The 3,017-nt window shown below is 57.8% G+C and overlaps 1 pseudogene; it reads right to left on the reverse strand.

The window, feature by feature from the left end:
• Positions 1-325: 325 nt before the first annotated feature.
• Positions 326-2,166, reverse strand: LOC119345655 (annotated as a pseudogene).
• Positions 2,167-3,017: the final 851 nt, after the last annotated feature.

Consider the following 3,017-nt stretch of genomic DNA (forward strand, 5'->3'; position numbering starts at 1 on the left):
TTGGCGTAGGGGAAAGAAAACCTCTAAGCCTACCATTTACTAGTACTAGTACTTATTTCCTGCGACCGTTCGCCACTTTTTTTTTTTGAAACAAGGACCCGTTGGCTACTTGGTTTGTGAACATTAGTTCTTTTGTTGCATGACTTCTATGATCGTTGATTTTTTGCAGCAATAGCAAGTTGATGTACTACAACATGTAGATATAGAATCCTCCGCAAAAAAAAAAAAACATGTAGATATAGAAGAAATACCCAGATTATTAAAAATATATTTATACGTACCTATACAAATAAACCGAATGAAAACAAAATATGTGCTCCATTGATCAAAATCCGGCGGCTCGGGCACACCGGTTCTCGTGGCGCGCGCGGCTTGGTGTACGTACGGCGCCGGTCTCGACACAGGACCCAGAATCGCACGCGCAGGACGAGTCGGCGAGTGCGCGGCGAGAGGGCACCGGCGGTCGGCGGAGGAGGCCGGGTGCTCGTCGCTGGATGGATCTCCACGTGGCGAAGCAATCTCTCGACGCGACGCGACCTTGTCGAAAAGGTCTTGCTTTCTCTCGTCGGCCGTCGACTCTGCTGAACCCACGTATGTAGCTTAAACAAGAGATTTTTGACTGTGCGGCGGCAGTACTTTCTGTGTAGCATCCTTTCTCGTCCAGTACGTTCGCTGTGGCCTGAGCAAGAGAATTTACGCTGGCTTTCCACCGAATTACTCCATTTGCTAATCCAAATCGAACGTGTCGTAATAACAGAGTACTGTATGGTCGGTGAAAATGAGGAGCAGTGCGGGCGTGTGCATGAACGAAATCAATTGCGTTACTAGTAATGTTGTTGCCAAACAGCGATTTAGTAGTACATGATAGCCCGTGAGAAACAAGATCTTCCAAAGATTGATGCCTAGTACTACAACTTTGCTGGACTGAATTATCGTAGGCCTCTCCTGCGTTGACGAAGCTGCCATACTGCACGAGTATGGCGTCGAGAACGCCGGACTCTTCTTCACATGGTGTGATCGCGTCGTCCAGTTCAGCCGTCTCCTCGGCCGCCACCAGAACTGCGTCGGGTGCTGCGGTTGGTGCCGCGAGCACATCGATCCATCCCTCGTCCGAGTCCCAGTCCGGGAGCGCCGATGCAGGGCAGGCCAATGCCCTCACCCTCATCTCGGGCGTGCTCTCGTGCTCCGCCTCCTCGGTGTCCGACTCCGAGTCCCAGAACGCCGCGTCCAGCGTGCTCTTCGGAGACACCCATTTGCTTTTGCTCTCCACGGCTTGCGGCTTCGCGTCGACGACGCAGGCGGAGGCCATGAACGGGTGCTCCAGCAGCTGCGCCGCGGTGCACCGGTCGCTGGCCTGCCTGACCAAGCACCCGCGCACGAAGTCCTTTGCCTCAGCGGACAGCCATTGGGGCACCTCGGGAACGGCCTCCGTGTACCCGATCCGGTGCAGCGCGGCGAGCGCGTTGCCGTCGATGCCGGTCCACGGGGCGCGGCCGGTGGCCATCTCGACTACCGTGCACCCGAGCGCCCAGACGTCGGCCGCGGGGCCCTGCTCCTAGCCGCGCGCCACCTCCGGCGCCATGAACGCCGGCGTGCCGCCGATGATCGGACCACCGGCAGCCGCCTTCCTAGAGCACCCGAAGTCCGCGAGCTTGGCGCGGCCGTCGGCGCCGATCACCACGTTCCTGGCCTTGACGTCCCCGTGCACCATCCCGGCCCCGTGGAGGTACGCGAGCCCGGCCGCCACGTCGGCAGCGTAGCCGCGGACGGCGCGCTCGTCGAGTCCCCCGTTGCTCGCCACCCGGTCGGCCAGCGAGCCGCCGGGGGCGAACTCGAGGAAGAGCTGGTAGGAGCCGTCGCGGGCGCCGCGGCCGCCGATGCAGGAGACGACGCGCGGGGAGCGCAGGCAGGCCATGAGGCCCTCCTCCCTCTTAAGAGCCGAGGCGCACGCCGCCGTGGCGGACTTGACCGCGAACAGCTCGCCAGACACGTCGTTCGCGGCGAGGAAGACCTCGGCCCCAGACGCGCCGCGGCCGAGCGTGCGCACCCGCGTCCATTGCTTGCTCACGGCCATCGGCGTCTTCTCTTCTTCAATCCGTGCTCGGAATCGCGATTGTGGTGGGTTGCTATTGGTACTCTGTGTTGGCGAGCTTGCTTGTGCCTAGCCGAATTGTTGATGGGTTCTTTTTTTGGCGGGCGTGCTGTGTATATATAGGGAGCCTTGTACTTGGGGAGAAGAAAAGTTTGGAACATGGTGAAAGTGTTTGACATGTGGGGGCCGGATTAGGAAAAGGCGTGGGAAGCAAGCTGCTTCGCGTCTCGGCACGCGCTCGCGGCGGCCGCGTCCTCCTGTGATTGTGGGTGGGAACGCGCGGTCCGGTCCGGGCATGACCTGACCAAGCTTCGCGCTCAGCCTCTTCTTGCTCCGCGTCTAATAATCTCGTGTCCGAATAGGAAGACCATAAAACCGTGTCAAATCTCTCGCATCCCGGGTCGACTTATCTAATGGCGCGAGTGGTTTGAGCTAGGAGGTCTCCTCGGTTGGTCGTTTGCCACTGTGACTGTGGCATGCCAAGTCCACGGCCGCAGCCCACTCTCAATTGTACTGTACTGGAGTATTATGGTGCGGCGCCACCGGACTGTTGCGTGTGCGCCTGCCTGCCCCCAACATCCATCTAGAACCAAGACGGCCGGAAATACTCCTGGACGCGGCAGCAACGATCATTTCTGAACTAATCTTAGCACCGTCCCGACCCCAGTTTTCTTTACCCCGGAGGAAGAATTCACAGCTGGTCACGGGGGCGATCCGTCGAATTTCACAGCTGGTTACGGTTCATCGGGAAAGTTCCCTTTCAGCGCCGGGAGTTGAGTATAAGGATTATTAGAAGTATAAAATAGACTAGGATTTGGTCCTGCCTTGTCTTATACTTCAAGTTGGTCTTTGTACTCCTATATATATGGCCATGAGGCTCAAGCAATACATCGACTATTCCACCAATCTCCTCTCTCCCTTCTAA

Source organism: Triticum dicoccoides, unplaced genomic scaffold, assembly GCF_002162155.2.
Source record: "Triticum dicoccoides isolate Atlit2015 ecotype Zavitan unplaced genomic scaffold, WEW_v2.0 scaffold265293, whole genome shotgun sequence".
In the NCBI taxonomy this organism is placed as follows: domain Eukaryota; kingdom Viridiplantae; phylum Streptophyta; class Magnoliopsida; order Poales; family Poaceae; genus Triticum; species Triticum dicoccoides.